General features: G+C 36.8%; 2 pseudogenes; both read left to right on the forward strand.

Annotated features, from left to right (window-relative positions):
• Positions 1 to 5,636: 5,636 nt before the first annotated feature.
• LOC137728488 (berberine bridge enzyme-like 7 pseudogene) lies at positions 5,637 to 7,232 on the forward strand (annotated as a pseudogene).
• Positions 7,233 to 16,420: 9,188 nt separating this feature from the next.
• Positions 16,421 to 17,460, forward strand: LOC148693810 (berberine bridge enzyme-like 8 pseudogene; annotated as a pseudogene).
• The last annotated feature ends 530 nt before the right edge of the window (positions 17,461 to 17,990 follow it).

Consider the following 17,990-nt stretch of genomic DNA (forward strand, 5'->3'; position numbering starts at 1 on the left):
GTAATATGGTCAAAACTACAAAACAGTTTGGAACTCTCATATAATATAACCAAGAATACTAAAAGAACTGCTACCCAAAAATTTGGACTCAAACATTATATTTGAGTCAAAATATGGTAAAAGCTACAAAACAGTTGAATTCTCAGTTAACCAAGAGTACTGAAAATAATTAATATTGAAAAATTTGGACTGAAAATCTTATATTTGAGTCAAAATATGGTCAAAACTACAAAACAGTTGAACTCTCAATTAACCAGGAGTACTGAAAACAATGACCTGCTAACTCTAAAGTTTTGAGCAAGTTTGAAAAGTTTCAAAGTGAACTTTTGATGACATGACATTCATCCAAACTTGCCCATTTATCTAGAATTTGGATCCTCTCCTGAGCTAATGGAGAGGATTTTCCTGACCAATCATCGTAGACCGTTGGATTTTTAACCAACGGTTACAATCATTATAACTTTAAAGAGACCCCTGTTTGTAGCCGTTGGATAAAAATCTACGGATCACGATGATTGGTCAGGAGGATCCTCTCCATTAGTTCAGGATAAGATCCAAATCCATTTATCTATGTCAAACTGGAAAATCACCTTCATATGTTGGTGATGTCCCTGCCCTAGTTAAATCCTCATATGGATGAACATTTGGAGCCCATGATTGGATTTGATATATAGGGTGGAGTCAAGAATTTTCATGGGGGTGTGGCTAAACTTTTTCATTTTCAAGAGTGACTTGCTTTGTCTTAGGAGTTAAGGTGGAGTAGGCCAATTTGTAGTTCAATGGGGCAAAAGGATTTCTTCGGATTCACTTTGTAGTAAATTATCAAATCCGATTTAAAACAATAAAACAGATCAACTTAACCAAATTGCACATCATGAAGGTCTAATCAGTGGACTAATCTGACCAGAAAAAGAATCTGAAGACTAAAATAGGATCATACAAGAAATATATATATGACTCAGCTCCAACGCGTATCAAAAAACCAAACAAGAGACACAAAGAAGATATGATACTGGGGACAGCAGACCTAGTGCCCGTTTTATGGCCAGAGCAACAACGCCTCAGTTTTTATTTTATTTTTTACTTTTTTTTTTGCCTCAGTTAATGGGTTTGAATAAAAAAGAAAACAGTTTTAAAAAGGAACAATATTTGTTATTTTTAAAACAAACGATATTATTTACAATATTATCTATATTAAAGAGAAGTGAGTGCATTTAGCCTCACAATAATCTTGCAATAATATGGTTCAAATTTGTCTTTGGTGAGAATTCAACCTAAGATCACTCACTTATGAAGAGAAATACCAGTAAACCGTAGTATTAAGTGACAACAATATTATTATTTCTTTGTAACATACTTTGTAATTAATTGCTCAGAAACATTACGCTTTCACATCAAAAGGAAAAATAAAAGAAACATTATGCTTTCAAGAACTCAAGAAGAAAAAAATTGCAGTACAAAAAATTGCAAAACAATGAAGGAACAAAGCTGTGCAACAATATACCCTTCATTCCCTCATTCCTTTTGCTCTGTAGTAGCACGGTACGTTGTCTCACTCCTTTCCGTGCATCTCAAATACACCCCCGTTCCGCTTCCGAACAATCTCAATAAATTCTCAGTGACTTCCTCCAATAACTTGCAGAAAAGCTTCAGTCCACCACCCACCCTATCATGGAAGCCATTTACACCCCACAAACTACGTCATTTCAACAAGTTTTGCTGGCACTCGCTAAAAACCGCAGATACACAACGATTGCAACTCCAAAACCCTTGGCTATTGTAGCAGCCAAGCACGAACGCCATGTGCAAGCAACCGTAATTTGTGCAAAACAACATGGGTTGGAGATTAGAATCCGAAGTGATGGCCATGATTATGAGGGCCTATCATACGTATCGGATGTCCCCTTTGTCATTCTTGACATGCTTAATCTCCGATCCATTGATGTTAATGTGACGGAAGGGAGAGTTTGGGTTCAGTCAGGGGCTACTGTTGGTGAACTTTATTATGAAGTTAGAAAGAAAAGTAGGGTTCATGGGGTTGCAGCTGGATCTTGTCCGTGTTAACTACATTGCAATGTTTGGGAATTGAAGGGAAAATCAAGGAGAAATGATTAACAGAAGGATAAACACAGAGATACTAGAGAGAGAGAGAGTGTTTAGAGAGAGAAATAGGATTCTTATTAATTAACCAAATGAAGATTACACACACTGTTTTTATAAAAAAAATCCTAACTACTTTAACCAAATACCAACAACCTTATTAACTGTATCACTAATTGTATTTCTAACTGTATTACACTTGTACCCTTAATAGTCCGAGTGTTGGTATTAGTGGTCACTTGGGGTGGTTGTGGAAATGGTCCTTTGTTGAGAAAATATGGGCTTACAGTGGATAATGTTGAAGATGGTAGACTAGTTAATAATGTGAATGGTGAAATCCTTGACTGCAATTCAGTTGGAGAAGATTTGTTTTGGGCCATTAGGCTATCTCCAACCGAAGGAGGGCCAGCCCTCTGACTCTCAAAAAAATTAATATTTTGATGAACAGTGCATGACTATATTTCTTACCATCTTCAATCGGGGGCCAAAGGGCCATGAGCCAAACATAGCCCTGTGACAAAAAACCATCTTCAACCGAGGGCCAAAAGGTCATAGGGCCAAATATAATTTATTATTTTAAATTAAAAACTGCAACAACTCAAATTTATAAGAAAAAATGAGAATTTTTTAATATTTTTTTTAAATGAGTACATGAGGCGCTATAGGATGATTCTTGTCACATCCTGGCCCAGGCCCACGCCTCGATTTAGGTCTGGGTGTGTCAATTCCCGTGCTACAAATAAGTACCTACAACATGATCTTGTTGCACATCTTTGGGCCAAAAGAAGTATGGAGTAGGCGCTTAAGTTTTATGTTAAATGTTTTTAAAAATGTTGTTTAAGTTTCATGTTGTTAAATGTTTTTATTTTTTTTATGTTATATATTTTTTATGTTGTTTAATGTTATTTAATGTTGTTTAATATTGTTTAATGTTGTTTCATGTTACTTAATGTTATTTAATGTTGTTTAATGTTGTCTTGTGGGGGCCATGAGCCATTTGGCCTAGCCCTCGGTTGGAGACGGTTTTTGGGCTATTTTTGGCCCTCTGACCCTTTGGACCCTTCGGTTGGAGATGGCCTTAGAGGAGATGATGAAGCAAGCTTTGGAGTCATTCTTTCGTGGAAGATCAAATTGCTTTCCATTTATTTTATAAGGGAAATTTTATTTGAACCCATACAACCTTTTTCTACACCCAACTTACTATTTACACCCATATTATTTTTTATTAAAGAATCAATCTTTCTTTAAACCCAAATTTATTATCTAAACTACTTTCACAAACTCAATTCAATATATAAAATTCATCTTTACACCCATTTAGAAAATAAAATCCCAAATGAGTGAATGAAGAATTAAGAATTTGTTATGGCAACCAATTGTTATAGATGAATTGATCAACAACATCAATTTGTTTTTTAAACTTTTGCGACGTCGGTTTGGAGTGCAAGGTTGTTAGGAAATGATCTTCACCGAGCTCTTAATAGAGTAGTCCAAGTAGCTAGCCTGAATCTGACTCGTGGAACTGAGTGATGAATTTGTAATTCAAGATTAAATAGTTCAGTAGCTGCTAGGCAAGCAGTTGAACTAGTACTTTTGGAATTTGAATCATGTAAAATTATGTGGACACCTTAGTGAAAGTAAATTTCAGTAGAACTTTTCATTGTGTTTTCTTGAAGGATCACGGCAACAATTTTCATTTGAGCGAAATATGCTGCTTTTGCAGGTAAGGCATACATAGTTGAACTGGAATCAGAACTGAACAAATAACGAGAAGAGAACTCACACTTTAAACATGCACTCGTAATGACATGGAAAACATTTCAATGTCTTGAAAGCTTTCTGACTCTTTTGTTTCTTGTGGTGATATTGCTTGTAATTATTGCTCTTATTGATCGATTTAACATGAAGCTAGAGAGGAAACGAAAAGCAACCGGATTTGATTAGTAGGTGATCGTAGGGTTTTATGGTAGCTCTTAGGAATTTAGTCAAAATGAATGTAGGATAAAGATTGTTTGATGGTAGAACTTGATTATTGAGTATGAGTTTATTGATAAATTTTAATTTCATCTTGTACTTGATGGTAATTATACATTAGGATAAAATAGACAATTCACAGTTAGAATTTAAGTTGGGTGTAGAAAAAGGTTAGATGGATTCAAATAAAATTTCCCATTTTATAATCGCATTTATACTATAAATACTATGAAAAAGATTTTGTATGCTATTAAATGAGAAAAAGGACTATTTAATAGCATTTATAAGAAGAAATAAAAGTAGGTTTTGGTGTGGTTAGTTATAATACAATTAAGTAAATTGAAATCATGCTTTTAATACTACAATGAACATATAATTAATAATATTACAATGAACGGACGTATGAAAAAAAAAAAAAAAACATCTATAACTAATAGAAAAACGTATGTGAAGATCAAACGACCTTAAATACTTGATCTTCCTCATGGTGCAAGAATAGATATGCAATTCATGGTGCAACCTCCAAAAGCATTGATATTCTCGTCTTTTTCTTTGTTTCATATATCTGCTATTATAATGGAGTAGCAGACGCGAGTTTCTGAAATAATGGATTTTGTATAAAACAAACGCATCGGTAAGAGACTACCTCATGATATTGATTCTGTTTTTTTTTTCTTTTTTTCCCCCCCTCTTTCTCTTTGTTAATTAGTATGCTGCAGTACTTAGAATATGATGATAACAACACCCGATCAGGGATTGATATTACATGGTGCAAGTCGCACAAACAAGTATTGGCCTTTAGCTAGCTTCAAATCCTTCTGCGCATGCCACTAATCTGCAAGCAATACTAAATTATCATATAAGAATTATTATTAGCATTCTAAAAATCTTATTTTACACTCCTATATGTATATTTTTCTTTCTAATTATAAAAATTTTAGAGTGCGAAATGAAAATTTTAAAGTGTTAATAACAATTCCCTAAAAAAAATAAGGACGATATTAAATCATAAAAGAACAGTAGGAAAACTGCTTGAGATGGAAGGGGAAAATTATGATTTGTCAGAATATATGTATGAGGCTATGAGCATGTAATGTACGGTTGATCTTGCACTATGCGCGTTATTTTCTTCTCTCTTTATTCAAAAAATATAGAAAAAAAGAATAGATAGAAATGAAATAGTGATCGGGAGAAGAAAATCCAAATATTTTCCTTCTCATTAGAGTGTTTATTTGTAGACTTAGAATTTATATAGCAAAATATGTCTTAATTAATCATATATTACATGTTATATATTGACCCAGAAAGTAAACAATCACATAATAAAAAATTATTTACAACATTATGAGATTTATTTCCAATCATGAAACCGTTCAACTTTGTGAAAGTAAAGTTATTTGGGGCGTGTACTTAATTAGGGCAATAAATAACTACTTGCCAAAGAAGATAAGAAGATGCTTAAACATTTGACCTTTTTTTTCGTTTCTGTATTTTACAGCTAAATTCATTATAAATGCGGGCAAGAATTGGAAGAAGCAGCAGAGCCAGAAACTAGTTGTAAAATGACGGTACCAATGTCTGTTGCATTCGTTCTCTCAGTCCTTTTGCTTTTAGTATCATGCACAACTTCAGATCCACTTCTCACCAACTTCCTCCAATGCCTTCCGAAACAACATCAAAACTTCACTTACCCAATCTTTGAAACCATTTACACCCATAAAAATACCTCATTTCAATCTGTTTTATTGGGATACATTCGGAACAGCCGATATTCGACCCTTACGACTGCGAAACCTTTGGCTATCGTAGCTGCCAACCACAAATCCCATGTCCAAGCAACCGTGATTTGCGCAAAAGAACACGGGCTGCAAATTAGGATACGAAGTGGGGGACATGACTACGAGGGTCTATCGTACGTATCTGATGTTCCCTTTGTCATTCTTGACATGTTTAATCTTCGAGCGATTGATATTAATGTGGTGGATGAGAGCGCCTGGGTTCAGGCTGGGGCAACTTTAGGTGAACTTTATTATGAAATTGCAAACAAAAGCAACGTTCATGGGTTTCCAGCAGGGGTGTGTCCAACAGTTGGTATTGGCGGTCACTTTAGTGGCGGTGGGTACGGGCCAATGATGAGAAAATATGGCCTTACCATCGATAACATAGAAGATGCTCAACTAGTTGATGTGAAGGGGAGGATTCTTGATAGAAAGTCTATGGGAGAAGATCTTTTTTGGGCCATTAAAGGAGGTGGAGCAAGCTTTGGTGTCATTTTGTCATGGAAGATCAAGCTACTTCCAGTTCCAGACAAAGTCACTGTGTTCAATGTTAAAAGGACTCCAGAACAAGATGCTATAAATGTCATTTATCGATGGCAATACGTAGTACCTAAGCTACCTGAAGACATCTTCATCAGAGCAATTACGCGTCTCAAGAATAATACCGAGGGCAAGAAGACCGTGGAAGTATCGTTCTTTGGTCTCTTTCTTGGACAAAGGGACAAGCTTGTCTCATTGATAAATGAGAGTTTTTCTGAACTTGGTTTGCAGCGGCAAGATTGTTTCGAAATGAGTTGGGTAGAATCTACTGTGTTTTGGGCTGACCATCCATTCGGAACTCCCATAAGTGTTTTACGTAGTAGGCCACAAGGTCCACCCAATTTCTTCAAAAGTAAGTCTGACTATGTGAAAGAACCAATTCCAAAAGAGGGAATAGAATCCATATGGAAGGCGATGATTAAGATGGACAAAGTGTTGATGCAGTGGAACCCGTACGGTGGAAGAATGGCGAAAATTCCCGAGTCGGAAACTCCATTTCCTCACAGAGCTGGAAACCTGTTTAAGATTCAGTACGTGACGTATTGGGTGGAAGAAAGCTCTGTGACTTCCAAAATACACCTTAAGTTCTTAAGAAAATTGTATGAAGGAATGACTCCATATGTCTCCAAGAGTCCAAGAGAGGCCTTCCAAAACTACAGGGATCTCGACATTGGCGCAAATCTACACAACAAAACTAAATTTGGAACTGCTAGAATTTATGGAAGCAAGTATTTCAAAGGTAATTTTGATAGATTGGTTCGTGTGAAAACCATGGTTGATCCTCAAAACTTTTTCAAGAATGAACAAAGTATCCCACCTCTGCAAAGAGAGACACAATGACTGCATATTGGAAGCTAATCATAGGGTATAATTTGTTTCTATCAGTATTTTCTTACAATGAATAAGTTTTTTATTTTTATTTTGAATAAGTTTTAAATATTTGAAAATTCCCATTTTGTGACCCGAAAAGTTAACACATTTTTCATACAGTACCATCTCTAATACAAGAAGAACTCACTAACACGTGTATCTGATATCTATTAGAGATATGGTATAAATGTAATGAAAAATTTGATATAGATGGCATTTTTTGAGTTTGACGGTGCACTTCAAATTAAGGAGAGTGAATTCAATTGAGATTCTGAGAGATTTTATTTCTTTTCTAATAAATCCATGAGTATTCAATTAGGATTTTAAGTGATTCTCTAAGATTCAATGTGTATTCAATGAAGATTTAAGATAGTTTATTAAAATCTTAATTGAATACATCCGATTTTTGAAACTATTTTAAGAAAGTTTTTAAAATCCTTAGAAATATGGGTACTTTCAATTGGGATTTCAAACAAGTTTATAACATTTTAGGTGTATTTAATTAAGAATTTATTAGGGGGTATATTCAATTGAGATTTTGAGGGATTTTAATTCTTTTAATGAATTCAGGGGTAGTCAATCATGATTTTAAGTGATTCTTTGAAATTCATCAGGATTTTAAGTAATTCTCTGAAATTCAATGTGTATTCAATCAGGATTTTAAGATAGTTTGTTAAAATCCTTAGAAATCCGGGTATATTCAATTAGAATTTTAAAGAAGTTTATAACATTCCAAGTGTATTCAATTAATTAGAATTAGAATTAGAATTTAAAGAATTTGGAAAAGTTGAGGAATTAGAGGGAATTGGAGAGATTTTGTAGTGTATTTTAAGCATCCACAAATCTTACCTCTTCCCATGAGATTTCGAGGGAATTGAATAAAAATTTTATATGGAATCTCTACAAATCAGTTAAACTCCATAAAAATCCATCAATTTATAAATCCATTAAAATCTCTCAAAATCCCAATTGAATACACCCCCCCCTTAATTTTTCAAAAGAGTTGATGAATTTGACGGAATTGGAGATATTTCCTAGGGAGTATTTTTGCTCACCACCTTAATTATGATGTATGCTCACCATACACTTCAGCATCTGATTCATGTCCTTTCAACTAACTATGGTTAACTTTAATAATAAATGTCCTTTTCTAATTTTGAAAAAAATTAACCATAATTAGTTGAAAGGACACATGTCAAATGATGAGGTGTATGGTGAACATACACCATAATTTATCGTGGTGAGCAAAAATACACCCTATTTCCTGTGTATTTTAAACATTCACAAATCTCATCTCTCCTCCCTGAAATTTTGACGGAATTTAATCGAACTTTTACATGGAATCTCAACAAATTCATTAAACTTTATCAAAAATCATGAATTCATAAATTCATTAAAATCCCTCAAAACCTCAGCTGAATACCTCCCCTTAAAGCGTATGATTTATTTAGAAGAGAATTACATGAATATTGTTACAATATTTGATTTATTAATTAAATATTTGATTATGGGTGATGCACTCAATCTTACAAATCTTTCATTTATTAATTAACTATTTGATTATGGGTGGATGCACTCAATCTTGGGTCGTTGATCTCCTAATAATTAATCTTTGGATTTATCTTAATAAATAAAATATAATTTATTTTCTTTAAGAGAAAGGATAGTGGTTTTATTTAAGGTGTTGAGAAAGCACACAATCTTTTAAGAGGACATTCTAGATCAAATTTGGAGGTTTCTCAAATCAACAATAAATAAAATTGGAAATCAAAGCCAACTTGGTCATATGGTTTGCCACTACATTGGTGAATTTACAAACATGACAAACTCTTGAGGATTCGAAGCCTCTCAAACTTACTTTAATATCATCGACCAACAAATCTAAAGGCAAGGACTCCCCTTCAGACTACCAATGGCCTGGACTACCTGTAGTGCATCACTCTCCAAGATTACTAGCTGCCAATTCCGTTGTAGAGCCCAGCAAACACCATCCCGAGCAACTAGAATTTCAACCATCTTAGAATTTGTCGCATGAGTTATTTTACGAGCGAAACCTCCAGCATAGTTGCTGGCTTAGTCGCAAAATACTATCACATTAGAGAATATACTCTACAATATTATGGAGATAGATGAGAATATGCAACTTGGTCACTAAGTTAGTCCATAGTTTGACCACTATGTTAAAAGGTCATTGGGTAAGGGATTATCAATGTATTAAAAGCATGAGGTGTGGACGAGGCGTCTGAGGGATAGCCCAGTCTAGGCGTGAGGCGTGAGGCGAAGCCTTACAGGACCTTAAATAATAGAGGATTGCTAAGAAAAACAGAGGAAATAAGGACTCTTGGGTTTTTAAAAATAAAAGAAAAACAGGCTTGGCCAAAACGACGTCGTTTTGGGCCAAGTCATTTAAAAAAATATTAAAGACTTTGCCAAAACGACGTCATTTTGGACCAAGTCTTTTAAAAAAAAAACAAAAAATCCCTCTTCTTCTTCGCGGTCGTCTTCCTCGTGAAGACGCCGCACAGCTTGCAACCTAAACCCAGATGGCAGAGCTTGAAAACAAAGCAGTTGACTTCGATTTTGGGTTGCGGATGGATTTGGGAACGCCCGCCAACTGCCTTTAGGCGCGCCTTAGCCACCTCGTCTCGCCTTGACCACTCCCACTGGACAGAGGCGTTATCACTCCCGCCCCACCTCCAAAACCGTCTAGGCGCGCCTCAGAGCGCATCTTTTAAAACATTGGGGATTATACACACCATTCGACACATATCTTGTGTGTTGTGTGTCAAAATTTCCCCTCCCTTAAAGCAAAACATGCAAGGAAAAAACTCAAACTTGAGCCATTTTCTCTCCTCGAGAGTTTTTCTCACTCATGTGTGAGTGTCCTTCGGTCAAGCTTTTCCTTTGCCGTCGCCGATCTTAGCTCTGGCTAGGATCGGTGGCAGTCCTTCCTTCCATCTCTTTGCCTTGTTGACAATATCCTAGCTCCACCTCCATGCTTTCCAACAATCCATTCCCTACCCTTCCTCATAGATTCAATCCTTCATCGACCATTTGGATCTTCTTCCACAAATCTTCAACGCACTTTATCGCTTTTCCTTCGGAAGATGCATAAAGTTTCAGCTCGGGTGTTCACACCACCTACTTCCATCTCTTTGCCTTGTTGGCAATATCACTGTTACTGCTACTTACAGACTAGTTCTTCCCACTGGTTTCTATTGATTTATGGGGGTGATCTCGGGTGCGTTTTGACGGATGTTGGAGTCTTCTCTTCATCCAGCTCGGAGACTTTGTTTGGCCTGATCTAAGGTGTCTGTTGGGGGCGATGGTTTGAGATGGTTTGTAGGTGGCGTTCTAACAGCAGCGGAGGCAGCAACTTGACAGAGCTTGTTTCAGTTTCTGGTTTCTCTTTTGTTTTGTGCCTAGAACTTTGTTTGGGTTTTTTTTGCTTTGCTTTGGAGGTCCAATTCTATGTTGTTGTCCTAATTGTAAACTGTGCCTCTTTCTATGGAATTATGTTGCTTTGAGAATGAATTAATCCTTTGTCAAAAAAAGAAAAAAAAAAAATTCAAGATCCTACGAGTAGTAGCCAAACTTCCAACTTGAGAGTGAGAAATACACAGAATTTAGGTTCGTGTGTGTCCGGTTGGAGAGATGGTTTGTAATTGCACATTTTCTAAGTAACTAACCTAAACTCGATGTCATTGTGTGACTGTGACATATATTTCTAACAAATATAAAATTCAATTAAGAATATCATCAATCGCCTCAAAAAAAAAAAAAAAAAAAAAAAACCGTCAATGTAGAGTCCCTTTATTAGTTGATTGATATCTAAGAGGCTTGTTGGTGGTCTCAATCCCACACATAAGGGCATCTTCACTAGGAGATGTAAAATACCTTGAAATGGACCTTTTACATCATATGAATTATATCTTAGCGGAAAATTCTCTAAAGATCAAATGTAAATTATACATTTTCTCGGGAAGATGTAAATAAAAGTTTAAATTTACATTTTATTTTACATCTTTTTTAGGGGTTCCACCAATCAAAGAGAAGAAAATTAAATAGGATCTCAAACTTACATCCCTCTCACTGGAGTAGAACTTTCATTTTCATTTTACATCTTTTGGAGTAGAACTTTCGTTTTAGTTTTTGCACCCAAATTTGCATTTTTCCATTGGAGATGCCCTAAGTTCATTGCTAAACCTATTATTCTCTTTCTCTAGGCGGGATATACTTTGTTTGTGCTTGAAAAATTCTGAGGATCAACCATGGTTTTCACGTGTACCAATCTATCAAAATTACCTTTAAAATATTTGCTTCCCTAAAGCATTGCAATTTGTAGGTTGGTCCGATTATTCATTGTGGCCCAAATGTCGAGATCCTTATAGCATTGGAAGGCCTCTCTTGGGTTCTTGGAGGCAATAGATTCATCATTCGAAAAAAATTATTGAAAAGTGAAGGTACTTGCTGTTGGTCTCAATCCCTTCTTGAATCCACGACGTATACTATTGAATCAAACATAGGTTTCCAGCTCTGTGAGGGTATGGAGTTGTTGGCTCAGAGATTTCACTCATTCTTCCACCGAAGGGGTTCCATTGCATCCACATATATTTTCTACGTCAATCATATTCTTCCATATAGATTGTATACCTTCTTTTGGAATTGGTTCCTTCACATAGTCCGACTTAGCCGTGAAGAATTTTATTGTTACGTTGTACTATTAAGTAGAACATTCATGGGAGTTCCAACTGGATGGTCAGCCCAGAATACCATGGATTCTACCCAGCTCATTTCAAATCAAGCCTCTATGTTGTAAACCCAACTCATGGAAGCTCTCATTCATCAAGGGAACAAGCTTGTCACTTTGTCCCAAAAAAATAACCAATGAATGATACTTCCACAGTTTTCTTGCCCTCATTACTAGTCTTGACTTGCGGCATTGACGTCCTGATGAAGATGTCTTCGGAAATCTTGGCCGCTAGATATTGCCAATTAACATTGAACACGGTCACTTTGGCTGGAACTGGAACCAACTTTATCTTCCATGAAAGGATGACTCCAAAGCTAGCACCACAACCTCTAATGGCCCGGAAAAGTTCTTCTCCCATTGAATTTCTATCAAAGATTGAACCGTCTGCAACAACTATTTTAGCATAGATGATACCACTAAGGTTGATGGAAACCATTAATTGGAGCAGAGGCATACCTTCCCTGTTGATATTGTTAGTGTAAATGTATTCGATGGGTTTTGATCTAGAGAGAGCTGGACAGAAAACAAAGATGAACGAAAACTGAAACCGAATGGTTTTTCCTTCTTCTCTCTTGCAAAAATTGCAGAGGAATATTTTTACTATTTCGAAAGAAAGCACTAACTCTACTTTTACATTAACTGTTGGCCTTAACTTGGGACCACACATACACTACATTTCATCTTAGTCACTCATCTATCTAATTACATGGATCAACCAACACATGGCACTCATGGCCTTTTACAAAACAGAACTTTACACTTGGCATTATTTTGCACAAGTGAATACACCAATTTAAGTAATCTTATTCTAAACTTTTCAGCTCAACACTTATAATTCAACAGATATTTGAACAGCTAATTTTTTGGTCTGTTATTTTGAACAGCTCATCATTGCTGTTGAGATTACTTTGAAGGCGCAAAAACCAGGATATCATCCAAACAATTTCGTTTTGGACCTTCAATATAATTTTGAAAAATTTATTTTAACTCAATAATTGTATCTTTGCACCAACTAAGGAATTTTCACCACCGAACTTTCAACATTATCCTTAAAGTAATAAAAAAATTAGAATCCAAAACCTACTACTCTAATTGACTGTTAATAAGATGTCTGCAGGTATAACAATCATGGTATAACAAACCTAAAATATCATTGACCATGTTATAACACTTTTAATTAATAATGCATGACGGTCTTTCATACCATAATAATATTTTTCACTAAAACCAGAAAGTGGCATGAGTTGGGCCAAAATTGGCGAGAAAAAAAATCTAATGTTTGGAATTTATTTATTTGTTAGCACGTGAAAAATTATGGTTGTAATTGGGGACCAATGTTTGTAATTTTATTCGTTTGGGCCAAAATAATGAGTTTGTTGGCAGATCTCACGTTGTCAGTGATAAGCATTGAGTACGGGATTCGTATGTCATGCAAAAAACGTGGAAGGCATCATCATGATAAATGAGATGCAATTTCTGATGGCATATTCCAATCCGAATTGGAACGGTTGATCTGTTGAATGGACTGCATAGTCACGTGGATAATTATTTTGGCTGAGGAAGGAGCATAGCAGCATATTAGGATGGTTCACTTCGTTGCTGTGAACCTTGAATCATGTAAATACAAGACACCTGTAACGTGAAATAGACCTTCAAATCAACACAACACGCAAATTTGTGCGTAATTTCTCGCTTTACGCGAAACCCTTTCATATTTGAGAAAAGCCCTAACTTCGTCAAGCACATTTAATAGCAGTTTATTTGAGAAAAGCCCTAACTTCGTCAAGCACATTTTACAACAGTTTGTATTGGACAACACAACACTGCTAACTGTTTATCCAAGTCTTTATCAGTAAGGAGTCTTTGGGTCCTTGTTGAAAGAGGTCACTTCGTTAGTCTTTCGACGAGTGGGTGTTATTTAGTGTTCGACACATTGAAAACCGAACTTCTTTTGAATTTCGAAGTAACTAGCAGTCTTGCCTTTAGGCTCTAAAACCCAAGGGCCAAGACGAGTTCCTTTCTCGACCGCAATCGCAAAGTTATAAAAGTTAGCAACATGTTCAACACCACCACTTCATTAGCTATTCGGTTTGCGCGCTACGTAAACTTGATAGTTTTTAGGGTAAATTACATAAAACTACCCCAACTATTGGGCCAGTCACAGTTTCATACCCCGTCTTTAAAAAATTTCAATGTCATACCTCATCTATGAATTTGTAACAATTTCATACCTTCTGTCAGTTTGTTTGTCAATTCTTCTGTTAAATGTTGACGTGGCTTGAGGCGGGATCCACTCTCTCTTAAAAAATTAATTAAATATTAAAAACTACAAAAATAAAATTATTTAATAATTTTTTAAAATGGGGACCCACCCCTCATCCCTTCTTCTTCTTTGGCTTTTCCCGTGTCCCCTCTCCCCCCCCCCCCCCAGCTTCCTTCACCACCCCACCGCCGCCCTCTCTTCCTCCATCTCCATGCCTACAACCCACCTAAATAGTCCCTTAACTCCATCGTCGTCGCCCTCTCTTCCTCGTCCTTCAAATTCAACCCCACCATCATTTCCCCCAACCTGCAGCTTACCTACGCCAGCACATCCGGGTCCCGATAGGGCGAAGGAGAGCAATTGGGACGAGTTTCCGGAGCGGAAATCAACGGGGAGGGGAGACCAAAGGAGCCAGAAATCGGACATTGTCGAGGAGGACGAAGCTAGGGATGAGGGAGGAGGAAACGGAGAAGAGGAGGGGGAGAATCGATGCCGACGAATGGGTTGATGCGGGAAAATCGGAGAGGGGAGGTAGAGAACCAGTGACACTTGAGAATAGGCGAGAAGGTGAAAAAGGGGGCGGTGATGAGGAAGAAGTCATTGGCGCCGAAGAAGGAGGAGGACTGGGGGGAAGGTGGGGGAGGGTAGGCGAAACTAGAGGTTGGAGATGGGGTTGAAGGCGAACAACTAGTTGAAGTTGGAGGAGGTATTGTGGGATCTAGGTTTGGGGAAGACGGGAGGGGGAGGCGCGGATGAGGATGGGATCTGGGTTTGGGGAAGACGGAAGGAAAAGAAATGGTGAGGGGGATAAGGATTGGGTTCCCATTAAAAAATTTATTTTTAAGTTTTTAATATTTAATTAATTTTTTAATAGAAAATGGGTCCCATCTCAAGCCACGTTAGTATTTAACAGAGAAATTGACGAACAAACTGATGAAATGTATGAAATTGTAACAAATTCGTAGATGAGGTATGACATTGAAATTTTTTAAAGACAAGGTATGAAACTGTGACTGACCCAATAGTTGAGGTAGTTTTATGTAATTTACCCTAAAAACTATCAAGCTTACGTAACGCGCAAACCGAATAGCTAATGAAGTGGTGGTGTTGAACATGTTGCTAACTTTCACCAATCTTTCAAAATCACTAAACTTTCACCAATTACGACCTCTAATATGCTCTCTTGCCATGTTGAACAATTTGGAAATCGAAAAAAAATGGTAGAAAGATATATTGGAAGAATTGTAGGAGAAAATTGAGTTTTGTGTGGATGATTGAACAAATACATAGGTATTTATAGAGTTTTTGGGTGAATTTTGAGTTAAATGTATATTTTTTTTTAATTATTTTAGTTGTTGGATTTAAATTTGGGCCGTTAGATCTTTTTTTTACCGTTAGATTTGATTATATTTGATATCAACTGTTGAATTCAATGTATTTTAAAATAAAATATTCTAAAAAAATTAAATTTGAATCTGGACCGTTGGATCAACCAACGGTCCTTAGATCTCAGCCTTTGGGTGGCCGACAGGCTTATGATAGGGGGCCTCACCCCTGTCGGGCAGACTTTGCAAGCCCACCGCATGGGCGCGTTGGAGAGTGAACGGGCTGAGAGTGGCCCAACTGCCCACAAGTCCACTCGCATGGGGGTGGGTATTTGGCCCAGCTTTGACATTTGGCTTTTAGCCCAATGTTTTAGCATGGGTTGGAGGGTGTTTGGGGGGGGGGGGGGAATTTGGCAAATAGCCCACCATTGGAGTTGGTCTTAGATATGAGAGAAATTCTTTAGTTCGCTCTACATCACCCGTCAACCGAGGACACAAACAAGAGAATTTTGTAGTGGGGCCCACCAAAGTGCGGCAATGTGATTTTATTTTATTTTTCACTTGGTGTGTCAGGCCGTGTTCATAACATGCTAAAAAATCTCTCCAATGCAAGGGTGTGTCTTTTGTAGTCTTTGGCTAAAGGGACAGTGGGAACCAGTAGCAGATACAAGCAAGAGATCCTGTGCATTTGAGTACACAAGAGTGAGGCTGTATGGGACCCAGGGCATGCATCTTCGTCTGAACGGGTGACATGGAGCGACAGATGGACAAAAGAATAATAACATGTAGTGTACATTTCCTCCAATTGTATAATAACATGAGAAAATATGGCCTTTCTGTTGATAATATAATTGATGCCTTAATTGTTGATGTTAACGGAAGAGTTTTAGGTTGATAATCAATGGGAGAAGACCTTTTCTGGGCTATTAGAGGTGGAGGTGGAGCTAGCTTTGGTGTGATTGGTTTCTTGGAAAATCAAATTTGTTTCCGGCCCGGAAATTGTCACGGTTTATAGAGTTGAAGGGACTTTAGAACAAGGCACCACCGACATTGTTCATCGATGGCAATACATTGCTGATGAAGTTCATCAAGATCTTCTCGTTAGGGTTTTTGTGATGCCACTGAATAAGAAGGGACATCAGACAGAGAAAGCTAAATTTGTGGCATTGTTTCTAGGAAATGGAAAAGGCTTCATGCTTTGAGGGATGAGAGCTTACCCCAATTGTGTTTGAAGGATGGGGATTATACTGAAATGAGCTGGATATAATCGGTTTTATATTGGTCTAATTACCCAATTGGAATTCCCACTGATGTGTTGCTTGAAAGACAAGAAAAATCAGAAAAGTTCATGAAGAAATCTGATTATGTCCAAGAGCCAATGTCAAAGTCAGGTCTTGAAGGACGTTGGAACAAAATGTTGGAACTGAAAAAGCCAGTGCTGACATTCAATCCAATCCATATGGCGGAAAAACGAGTGAAATTTCGGAGCTCGAAACTCCATTTCCACATAGAGCAGGAAATAAGTACAAAATCCATTACTCGGTGAATTGGAACGACGAGGGTGTGAAGGCTGCAGATGGAAATACTGATCTAATAAAAAGGGTTTATGAGTTTATGACTCCTTATGTGTCAAAGTCAACAAGGTGTTCGTATCTGAATTATAGAGATGTTGAATTGGGGACAAAAGGAAACGGCAATGCAAGCTGCTCAGAAGCTAGGGTTTGGGGAACAAAATACTTCAAGGGGAGTTTTGACAGATTGGTACAAGTGAGGAGTGCAGTAGATCCAGGAAACTTTTTAAAGGAAAATGCTAGAGATGGAATACTTTCATTTTGGTTTAGACCAGTCTATTATTAGGCTTCAAGCCCAACGCAAATTCACTACTCCTCTAATGTGTCACTCTCAGCCATTGTGTATAGATCGGAGCATATATAATTGAAGATTTGTTGAAGAAAGAAACGAAAGTGTTGAACTTAAATGTTAAAATTAAATTATTCAGATAACTTATTCATTCTAATTCCCCTTGAAATGAGAGAATTAGAAGAAATAAAGTTTTCTCGTGTTTAATCCAATACATATGATTATGTTTCAAGATCAGTCAGACAATAAAGGTGGTATGTCTTGTTCGACTGATCGAACATAAATTTCTCTTATATTAGACAGAAATAATAACCTTATACCTGTTATATATCGAAATAGATGTGTTATATTATGAGATAAGAAAAGGCAAGAGAAAAACCATCCAAGTGAAAATAAAGACAAATGGAATTTCCATCACATGGCTATCTAGTTCCTCAGCATGAAACCCAACCCTAGTTCCTCACATTTTACTGAATTTCCACGCATTATAGGTTTTCCGGAAGTTTGATTACATTTTTCCAATGGAT

The sequence above is a fragment of the Pyrus communis genome, chromosome 10 (genome assembly GCF_041283825.1).
Source record: "Pyrus communis isolate YQ-2024b chromosome 10, ASM4128382v1, whole genome shotgun sequence".
NCBI lineage: Eukaryota > Viridiplantae > Streptophyta > Magnoliopsida > Rosales > Rosaceae > Pyrus > Pyrus communis.